Source organism: Mobula hypostoma, chromosome 7 (assembly GCF_963921235.1).
Source record: "Mobula hypostoma chromosome 7, sMobHyp1.1, whole genome shotgun sequence".
NCBI classification, from domain to species: Eukaryota; Metazoa; Chordata; class Chondrichthyes; order Myliobatiformes; family Myliobatidae; genus Mobula; species Mobula hypostoma.
Genome location: NC_086103.1, coordinates 68,641,914 through 68,653,036, shown reverse-complemented (window position 1 = coordinate 68,653,036; position 11,123 = coordinate 68,641,914). Strand labels below are relative to the sequence as shown.

Sequence of the window (11,123 nt, the reverse complement as noted above, 5' to 3'; positions counted from 1 at the left end):
TAAAACATAAAAGTAATTGAAGGAAAACACCGACATCCACAGCATAGTAAATTTTAAATTGTCCCATTCAGACCTAAAGATGTAATCACTGTGCAGGATTTCTTACTCTTTTGGGATAAAGTCTTTCCTGTCAAGAGGTGTGGGGGTGGGGGTCACTCTGTTTGGCAGGTGAAACTTGAGACTTGTGGCTCCGGACTTCCTTTGTTTTGGTTATAGGAGTTGTCTCTGGGCCTGCCGGAAGTGGTTCTGACATTACAGGACAGTTTTCTTCAACAATTGACTTTGCAATCCTCAGCAGCTTTGTGTGTTGTCTCCAGAAGACATCAGACACAATCTCCATTGTGTAGGACAGTGGGCCAGTTCTGTCCTTAATCTTTCCAAGCGCCCACTTTTGATCACCTCCGTAGTCCCTCACCAGGACGGTTTGTCCAGTAAAACTTCGAACCTTCTTGTTTGAGGAGTCCTCGATTTGCCTTGGGTTTGTCCTGCATTCTCCTTCTGAGACTGGGTTTGAGAAGATCCAAGTGTGAGTACAAGGGACGACCCAGGAACAGCATAGCTGGTGAGTTGTTGGTTGTGGAGTGTGCTGCATTGTCATATGCAAGCAGGAAATTGGTGAGCTTCTGATTCAATGTCAGTGTAGAGCATTCTGCTGACATTGCTCGCAGTGTGTTCTTTAGACTCTGAACAGCCATTTGTATCTGGGTGGTAAGGTACAGATGTAATATGTCTTAGTCTATTCACTTTCAGAAATGACTGAAACTGTTCCACAACAAACTGTGGTCCCTTGTCACTGACTAAGTGTTCTGGAACACCGGTCCCTGAGAAAAGGCATTTCAACACATCAACAGTGCGTGAGGCTGTAGTGGAGGCTATCGGGAACACTTCCAGCCACCTTGTGGCTGCATTCACCATTACCAAGAAGTCTGTGCCCATGAATGGTCCAGCAAAAGCCACATGAATCCTCTGCCAGGGCAATGCAGGCTATTTCCAAGGACGGAGAGGCACTGCTGTCGGCATCTTCCAGATGTGTTGGCGTCCTGAATGCAGCTCGATCGGCTGATCTATCCCAGGCCACCGGACAAAGCTTCAAGCCAATGCTTTCATTTTGAGCACACCTAGATGACCGGCATGTACCTCCTCCAACACCTTTGCTCTCAGCTTGGATGGTACAACAACTCTCAATCCCCACGTACAACAACCCCTGTTCATCCTGCTGCCGGTAAAAATGGAGGAAATGTGACTTCTGCTGCACATTCCAACCATTTTGGGTTGCAATGTAGACCTGAATCAGTGTGGCTTCTTTTCTGGTTTCCCATTGGATCATCTCTGCCGTAATAGGGATTCTTTCAATTTGCATTTGGGAGAATATGTCAAGAGGAATGTCCTCTTTGGTAAATTTTGCAGATGTTTCCTTTAAGGGTGAACAGGACAACCTATCAGCGTTTCTATGATTAGTTGCACACTTGAATTCGATCTTGTAACTGTGTCCTCCAGGAACCAGAGCCCATCTCTGCATTTGTGCTGCGCTATTAGTGAAACATTCTTTTGTGGAATGAAAATGGACTCTCACGGCTGATGATCAGTAATGAGGATAAACTCGCTCTTGTATAAGTACTGGTTGAAAGGTTTTACACCCCAAACCAGACACAAGGCCTCTCTGTTAATTTGTGTGTAATTTTTCTCTGCAGCAGTAAGGGAACATGATGCAAAGGCTATGAGGCATTCACTTCCATCACTCATAACACGTGACATGACTGCACCTATACCATAAGGCAAGCTTTTCTGGATGATTTGGGTCATATTGTGACCAAACCACAGTAGCTAATTTTGACAGGAACGTTGTAATAATTGACAAATCCCAAAGAGGACCACAACTGTGACACGTCCTTTGGTCTGTGACATTCACCACTGCTTAAATTTTCTCAGCACACTTGTGTAATTCTTGTGCACCAGTGGTGTGACCACAATAATTGATGCTTCATTTAAAGAATTCACAATTATTGTGTCATTCTCTGAGCCCAAAACTTTCTAATCTTTTTAACACTAAATTATGATTTTAGAGCTGCTCTGCGTCATCCTTACTGGTAATAATGCTGTCATCCAGGTAACACTGAGTGCCAGGGCAGCCTTGCAGCACCTGGTTATTAGCTTTTCGCTGGAATGCAGGTGCAGATGCCACTTGAAAAATAAGTCTATTAGAGCAATAAAGTCCTTTGTGAGTGTTTATGGTGAGGAGTACTTTAGACACTTCTTCAATTTCCATTTGTAGGTAGGCCACAGCAAAGTCCACTTTGCTAAAGTGTTCTTCTCTAGATCAGTCTGCAAAGATATCCTCTATACTGAGGATCTAATTTCAGTACTGAGTTGATGAAGACCTTAAAATCACCACAGATCCTGACAGACACGTTCTCCTTGGTTATTGGGACAATTGGCATTGCCCACAGGCTCTACTCAGCCTTGGAAAGAATTCCTTCAGCCTCCATGCTACCTAGATCACTGGATGGTATAAGGAACCAGATAGACTTTGTAAAATCTGGTTGTGGCATTTTCAGTTAACGCTATTTTACCATTGATATGTTTGAGTTTTCCAGTGTCATCCTTGAGCAGTGCTGTGGCATCATCCAGTACCTATTATAACTTACTTTCAGTTGACTCTTTTGCAGGCGATGTGGCTTACAAATAGTAGATGGATTTCAAAATAAGTTGTAATTGCCTCAGGCTCTCATGCCCCTCAATGCTGGTCCTTCTGTTTTAACACATACAAGCCCAAAGTGGCTTTTTTGTTGTTAATTCACTGTTACGAATGTCATTCCCACTTGAGTTACCTTTCTTCGGTATAAGTTCTTAGCCAGATATCTACAGGCTTCAGTTCAATATTTTTGAAGACCATAGACCATAAGACAAAGGAGCAGAAGTCGGCCATTCAACCCATCGAGTCTGCTCCATCATTCTATCATGAGCTGATCCATTCTCCCATTTAGACCCACTCCTCCGCCTTCTCAGCATAACCTTTGATGTCCTGGCTACTCAGATACCTATCAATCTCTGCCTTAAATACACCCAATTATTTGACCTCCACTGCCACCCATGGCAACAAATTCCAAAGATTCACCACCCTCTGGCTGAAAAAAATTTCTTTACATCTCAGTTCTGAATGGGCGCCCTTCAATCCTTAAGTCATGTCCTCTCATACTAGACTCCCCCATCATGGGAAACAACTTTGCCACATCCACTTTGTCCATGCTTTTCAACATTCAAAATGTTTCTATGAGGTCACCCCTCATTCTTCTAAACTCCAAGGAGTACAGTCCAAGAGCGGACAAACGTTCATCATATGTTAACCCTCTCATTCCCAGAATCATTTTAGTGAATCTTCTCTGTACCCTCTCCAACATCAGCACATCCTTTCTTAAATAAGGAGACCAAAACTACCCACAGTACTCCAAATGAGGTCTTACCAGTGCCTTATAGAGCCTCAACATCACATCCCTGCTCCTATATTCTATTCCTCTAGAAATGAATGCCAACATTGCATTCGCCTTCTTCACTACCGACTCAACCTGGAGGTTAACCTTAAGGGTATCCTGTACGAGGACTCCCAAGTCCTGTTGCATCTCAGAACTTTGAATTTTCTCCCCATTTAAATAATAGTCTGCCCCTTTATTTCTTCCACCAAAGTGCATAACCATACACTTTCCAACATTGTATTTCATTTGCCACTTCTTTGCCCATTCTCCCAATCTATCCAAGTGTCTCTGCAGACTCTCTCTTTCCTCAGCACTACCGGCCCCTCTACCTATCTTCGTATCATCAGCAAACTTAGCCACAAAGCCATCTATTCCATAATCCAAATCGTTGATATACAATGTAAAAAGAAGTAGCCCCAACACAGACCCCTGTGGAGCGCCTCTGGTAACCGGCAGCCAACCAGAATAGGATCCCTTTATTCCCACTCTCTTTTTCCTGCGAATCAGCCAATGCTCTATCCACGTATGTAACTTTCCCATAATACCATGGGCTCATCTTGTTTAGCAGCCTCATGTGTGGCCCCTTGTCAAAGGCCTTCTGAAAATCCAAATACACAACATCCACTGCATCTCCCTTGTCTAGCCTACTTGTAATTTCCTCAAAAAATTGCAATAGGTTTGTCAGGCATGATTTTCCTTTAAGGAAACCATGCTGAGTTCTGCCTATCTTGTCATATGCCTCCAGGTACTCTGTAATCTCATCCTTGACAATCGACTCCAACAACTTCCCAACTAATGAAATGCCATTTAAACTCATTTTGTGGAATAACTGAAACAGCCAAACCAGTGTCCAACTCCATTTTAGTTCATTTGGCATTCACTTTTGATGTAAGCCATATTGCATGTATACTTCAAAGTTGCTGGTGAACGCAGCAGGCCAAGCAGCATCTATAGGAAGAGGTGCAGTCGATGTTTCAGGCCGAGACGAAGTGTCTCGGCCTGAAACGTCGACTGCACCTCTTCCTATAGATGCTGCTTGGCCTGCTGCGTTCACCAGCAACTTTGATGTATGTTGCTTGAATTTCCAGCATCTGCAGAATTCCTGTTGTTTGCTTGTATACTGTTAGTTTTCTCATTTTAAATCTTAAGGCTACCCAATCCTGTGTCACTCTCATCATTATCAGATTTTTCAGCAACGCCACATAGATTAGGGCCCTTTTTGGAACTTATTGACTTATCTTTTTCTTTTCTCTATGCAATCCATTTATTTTTGTTTGTGTCTACTTTGTTGCATTTTCTGCAAGTTTCAACTTTAAACTTGCATTGATCTGGTATATGTGAATAATAGGCATCCGTTAGTCTCATGAGACCATGGATTTGAACCTTGGAAGGTTTCCAGGGTGCAGGCCTGTGCAAGGTTGTATGGAAGACCAGCTGTTGCCCTTGCTGCAAGTCCACCCTCTCCACGCCACCGATGTTGTCCAAGGGAAGGGCACTAGGGCCGATACAGCTTGGCACCGGTGTCGTCGCAGAGCAATGTGTGGTTAAGTGCCTTGCTCAAGGACACAACACGCTGCCTCAGCTGAGGCTCGGACTAGCGACCTTCAGATCACTAGACTGCCACGTGCCAATACGGGTATATGTGAGCTCCTGCAACAATAGTGACACAATTTGTTCAGTCCAAACTTTGTTCAGTTTCTGTTTAGATGCTGCAATTTTGTTCATGCTCATTTTCATTACAGAACATAAAACATGGAAGAGTACAGCACAGGAGCAGGCCATTCAGCCCACAATGTTGTACCAACCCAGCTAAAATCAAAATACCCAAACTCTAATCCCTCCAACCTATACTACGTCAACATTCCTCTATCTTCCCCACATCAATCTACCTATCTAAATATCTCCTAAAAGCCTCTAATGTATTTGCCTCTATCACCACACCAGGCAGCACATTCCAGACATCCATGAACCTCTGAGTAAAGAACTTACTCCTCACATCTCACTTGAACATAACCCCTCTCACCTTCAATGCAAGCCCTCTGGTATTAGGCATTTCAACCCTGGAAAACAGATCATCTCTGTCCACTGTATCTATGCCTCAAAATCTTGAAAACCTCTATCAGATATCCCCTCAGCCTCCAACGCTCCAGAAAAAGCAACCCAAGTTTACCCATCCTCTTGTGACAGCACATGCTTTCTAAAACAAGCGGAGTCTTGGTAAACCTCTTCTGCACCCTCTCCAAAACCTCAACTTCCTTCCTGTAGAGGGGCAACCAGTGCTATATGCAATCCTCTCTATGTGGCCTAACCAGACTTTTATAACTTTGCAACACTAACCTCCTGACTTTTGAATTCAATGCCTTGACTAATAAAAGCAAACATTCCATAAGCCTCCTTAATCACCTTATTGACCTGTGTAGCCACTTTCAAGGAGTTATGAACTTGTATCCCAAATCTCTCTGCTCAGCAACATTGTTAAGGATTTTGCCCTTAACAGTGTACTATCTCCTTGCATTTGCCCTATCAAGATGCAACACCTCACAGCTATCTGGGTTAAAATCCATGTGCCATTTCTCAGCCCATATCTGCAACTGAACTATATTGTGCTGTATTCTTTGCCAGTGAAGACTGGCAAAGAATACAGCACAACTAAGACTTCTGTTTGTTGTTTCCATTGATACAGCTATTTCAAGTGCTCTTTTAAATGTGAGTTGTGCTTCAATTAGGAGCTGTTTTTGAATGCTTTCTTGTAAGACTCCACAAAGTAAAAGATCTGTCTGTGCATTATTAAGCCCATTACTGAAATGGCAATGCTCAATTTTTTTTTCAATTCAGCCAACTAAGCTGAAATAGACTCCCTTTCCTTTTAAAACCGCTTATGAAACCTAACAAAATTTTGCAATTAACAGTGATTTTGGTTCTAAATGTTCCTGCACTACTTTCATACTACCAGCAAAGCTCATTTTGGCTGGTTTGGTTGGAGTAGTCAGACTTCTAAGCAAACTGTATGCTCCTCCACCCAATGCACTCAGGAAAACTGGCACTTATTTCACATTGGCTATTTCATTTGCTTCAAAATACTGCTCAATTTGTTTCATATACAGCAGCCAGTTGTCTTTTGTGCAATCAAATGTGTCTATCTTTCCAATGTAGTCAGCCATTTTTGCTTTTTTTAGATGTATTATGTCTATAATCCGGTTCTCACTGTTTAAGAACCTGTGAACTTTGTCAGTTTTTGGCATTTTTAGAAACATAGAAACATAGAAATCTACAGCACATTACAAACCCCTTGGCCCACAATGTTGTGCCAAACATGTAACCTACTCTAGAAATTGCCTAGAATTTCCCTACCGCATAGTCCTCTATTTTTCTAAGCTCCATGTACCTATCTAAGAGTCTCTTAAAAGACCCTACCACCTTCACTGGCAGTGCATTCCACGTATCCACCACTCTTAGTGTGAAAAACATACCTCCAACATTCCCCTTGTACCTACTTCCAAGAACCTTCAAAATATTCGCCCTTGTGTTAGCCATTTCAGTCCTGGGAAAAGCCTCTCATTGATCCACACGATCAATGCCTCTCATTTTCTTATACACCTCTTTCAGGTCACCTCTCATCCTCTGTCACTCCAAGAAGAAAATATCTAGTTCACTCAACCTATTCTTATAAGGCATACTCTCCAATCCAGGCAACGTCCTTGTAAATTTCCTTTGCACTCCTTCTATGGTATCCACATACTTCCTGTAATGAGGTGACCAGAACTGAACACAGTACTCCAAGTGGGGTCTAACTAAGGTCTTATATACTTAACTCAACCATTTCTCTCCCTTCACAAAGAAGTACATACTGCACTTTTTTTTCCCTCGAACATCTCACTGTGCATTTTTTTTTAAAAACTCTAACATCTTGCTGCAGTTCAATGGGTAGGTAGTCATCTTGGGTTCATTTAAAACTTTCTCACCGCTACTGTTCTGTTTTGTAACTCCAAAATGTAAACTAATTGAAAGGAAAGCAAGGAGCCAAGAGATAATGCTTGTCTACTTGGTATCATTTCTACTTTAGCAAGACATACCCATATGATATGGTGGCATGTTGATGTACGCCATTTGCGTACTTTTACCTATAACCTGTAATGAATCATTTAAATGAACAAAGAATGCTTAATCAAACAATATATTTACAATATTACTCAAATATTACTAGAATATTAATTACACCACAATAGGTACTTTGTGAACATTCTGAAAATCAAAACCAAAATCTGCAGATATTGGAAATATGAAATGCTCAGCATCTGTGGAGAGAACACACGAATTAACATTTCAGAACCTGCCTTTTACCAGTATTTTATTTTTCTACTTATAGATACTCACCATCTCCTGCCATTCACTCCACTTCTCCCTGTCAATGTCATGAATTATCTTCCTTCCTTTTCTTTATGTTAACAATGAATTTGCCAATATAGTTGACTGCAAAGCTAAGTTCACCCTGTTCAAAGCCAGCAACTACTCTTTGCAGTTGAGGTCACAAGGGTTTTTTTCATCCTCTGAGATATGACGTAGGCCATCATAGTTTCATTGTTTTGCTGTATACCTTTGACCAACTCTACATAAATGAAATCAGATGTGACGTATTCTGGCCCCTATGTTAGACTCATTATTTTCCTGATCTTTCAGACCAGTAAGCAACCTTAATATGCGAATGCGAGAAACTGAAGATGCTACAATGTGGGGCAACACTCAAAATGCTGGGGGAAGTCAGTGGGTCAGGAAGCATCTGGATCGTGATGAGGTATCTCAACCTGAAATGATGACTATCTGTTTCCCACTATAGATGCTGAATGGCTCTTAACATTTGCACTAAAAACCATAACTTGTCTGTCTGTCTGTATCTTGTTTTACGGCGGTTGGCATCCAGCTAACCATAACTTGTGATTTCAGTGGAATGAGTCATTTTAAAAACATCAACATTTAAGTTGAAACAAATAATTTAAAAGCAATTCATTAATTGTATGTTAGCAATCACATAGTACCCTCTGTAAATAAAGAAATCATGACAAAATATTTATTGTAATTTCGGACCAGTGTTCAGTGTGGAAATAGTTTTACTTATGTAAACTAGTAAAAATATATGACCAATTCAGAACTACTGTATGCTTCTTTTCATACTGAAGTTGTAATCATATTAGATGGCTCACCTGGTACATAACTGACCATTGTAAGAAATGGAAGATTACAGTACAGTCATTTTCGTTCCTTTTTATTTCAATTTAATGTAGAACTCACTGCTACCAAGTGTCTTGTTAATCCATACATCTGATATATAACAATTGAATTTTCCTATGTTAAAGTGGTAGCACATAGACATAAGATGAACATTGGGCAAAAACGTACTGACTCAGTGTCCTGCTGAGAATTGTTGCCTATGGTTCACCCAACCCAACCCCTCCCCCTTTTCATAGAGTCATAAAGTCATAGTTATAGAGAAGTACAGTAGAGAACAGGCTTTTCATCCCATCTAGTCCATGCTGAAACCACTTAAACTGCCTAGTTCATTCGACCTACGCCCAGACCATAGCCCTCAATACTCCTACTATTCATGTATCTATCCAAACTTCTCTTAAATGTTGAAATTGAGCTCGCATGCACAACTTGTGCTGGCTGCTTATTCCACACTCTTACGAACCTCTGAGTGAAGAAGTTTCCTCTTGTGTTCCCCTTAAACTTCTCACCTTTCACCCTTAACCCATGACTTCTGGTTGTAGTCCCATCCAACTTCAGAAGAAAAAGCCTGTTTGTATTTACCTTATCTATGCTCCTCATTATTTTGTATGCCTCTATCAAATCTCCCCTCAATCTTCTACATGCTGAAGAATACAGTCCTAACCTATTCAATCTTTCCCTATAACTCAGGTTCTTCTGACCCAGTTACATTCTTGTAAATTTTCTCTGTACTCTTTCAATCTTGTTTACATCTTTTCTGTAGGTAGGTGACCAAAACTGCACACAATACTCCAAATTAGATCTTATACAACTTCAGCATAACATCCCATCTTTTGTACTCAATACGTTGATTTTTGAAGGCCAATGTGCCAAAAGCTTTCTTTTCACCCTATCTACCTGGGATGCCTCTTTCAACAAACTATGTACCTGTATTCCCAGATCCTTTTGTTCTTCCACACTCCTCAGTGCCCCTCCGTTCACTGTGTAAGACCTACCCTGGTTGGTCCTACCGAAGAGCAACACCTTGCACTTGTCTGCATTAAATTCCTTCTGGCGTTTATCCATGAACCAGTACCTGCACTTACCTGGGCCAGATATAGAAGATCAAATATATTGCCCCTTCACACACTGCATAGTAGTGGAGTGGGATGGAGACAGAGCTGTGCTGTGTTGAAGCCCTACCTCCAAAAACTTTCCGGAAACTGAAAAAGCTAAGAATGGATTTTATCGGCTGTGAAATATGTCATTGATTTAAAAGTTTCTAAGTGTCTTGAAAATTGTCTCTGAATACTTAAAGTTGAAATAAGTAATTAAAAAAATGATAAATTACCACACGTAAAAACACCTACCAAGTATCAAATATATTAGAAGGGTCAGAGCCATCTCTATTTCCTGAGGGGACTGAGGTCCTTTAACATCTGCCGGACGATGCTGAGGATGTTCTACGAGTCTGTGGTGGCCAGTGCTATCATGTTTGCTGTTGTGTGCTGGGGCAGCAGGCTGAGGGTAGCAGACACCAACAGAATCAACAAACTCATTCGTAAGGCCAGTGATGTTGTGGGGATGGAACTGGACTCTCTGACGGTGGTGTCTGAAAAGAGGATGCTGTCTAAGTTGCATGCCATCTTATACAATGTATCCCATCCACTACATAATGTACTGGTTTGGCACAGGAGTACATTCAGCCAGAGACTCATTCCACCGAGATGCAACACAGAGCATCATAGGAAGTCATTCCTGCCTGTGGCCATCAAACTTTACAACTCCTCCCTTGGAGGGTCAGACACCCTGAGCCAACAGGCTGGTCCTGGACTTATTTCATTACTTACTGGCATAATTTACATATTACTATTTAACTATTTATGGTTTTATTACTATTTATTATTTATGGTGCAACTGTAACAAAAAAAATGTCCCCCGGGATCAATAAAGTATGACTATGACTAAAATAAGATAAAACAACATGCAATAAGTGAAGTATCCATGTTTGCCTCCAAATCCTTTGCCTAACAAATTCTATTGAAATCCGTGGGACCCCAGATCCCCTACCATGTCTGCCCTGGTGGATGATATGAAAGGTGATTCACTAGTGTACTGCTGTGGACTCCCAGCAAAACTGAATTATCCCACTGGAGCTAATAAACTTCCCAATCCATTGGTATTACCTGGAACTTCTGTGTTTCCTTGTGAACATGCAAAGGTCCGCCACTTAGTTCAGTTTCAATAGCTAAATGCTCTCCATTCCAGTCAGACTCATCAGAAAAAAAAAGTTAGTGTAATCTTTAACCCTACAGCAAATTATCAATCTTATACTGAGGACAACATTGCAAACTTGTTACAGATTGTCTTTGCTTGAAAGAGATGCAAAATGATGTGAACGAAATGGAAGAAATATCAAATATGCCTTGACATTTGCCTCGATATTAATAG

At 41.3% G+C, this 11,123-nt stretch overlaps 1 long non-coding RNA gene across 1 annotated transcript in view; it reads left to right on the top strand.

The window, feature by feature from the left end:
* The first annotated feature begins 358 nt into the window (after positions 1–358).
* Positions 359–11,123, top strand: part of LOC134348943 (uncharacterized) — a 35,326-nt gene continuing 24,561 nt past the window's right edge. The window contains exons 1-2 of the long non-coding RNA XR_010018533.1: positions 359–562; positions 8,148–8,262. This is a non-coding gene — a long non-coding RNA (uncharacterized LOC134348943). The remainder of the gene's footprint in view (positions 563–8,147; positions 8,263–11,123) is intronic.